This window comes from Blastomyces gilchristii, assembly GCF_000003855.2.
Source record: "Blastomyces gilchristii SLH14081 genomic scaffold supercont1.45, whole genome shotgun sequence".
In the NCBI taxonomy this organism is placed as follows: Eukaryota; Fungi; Ascomycota; class Eurotiomycetes; order Onygenales; family Ajellomycetaceae; genus Blastomyces; species Blastomyces gilchristii.
Genome location: NW_003101638.1, coordinates 55,491 through 55,858, shown reverse-complemented (window position 1 = coordinate 55,858; position 368 = coordinate 55,491).

Sequence of the window (368 nt, the reverse complement as noted above, 5' to 3'; positions counted from 1 at the left end):
GAAAATTTCAGCTCAGAATATAAAAACTGTTGAGAAATTACAGTATTTTAACACCTTCTGATACTTTGAAATTATTTGATAATATCATGATAAAAGAAAAGAGAACATAGTCTTAAAGATAGACACATTAAATAGATAGATAGAAAAGAACAGAAAAGAAAAAGTAAAGTAAAGAGAGACTATAATAAAACAAAATTATTAAAAGATAGTATATAGCTGTTTTAACAGACTATATCTAATCAATTTCCACCTCTTCATATTCAGATATTTCTGAATTTAGTCATTTTCTTATAGCTACTTGAGTTTCTGATAGAAAGTCTATTAAGTATTTAATTTCTGTCTCAGTTAAGAATAAGAATCTCATATTT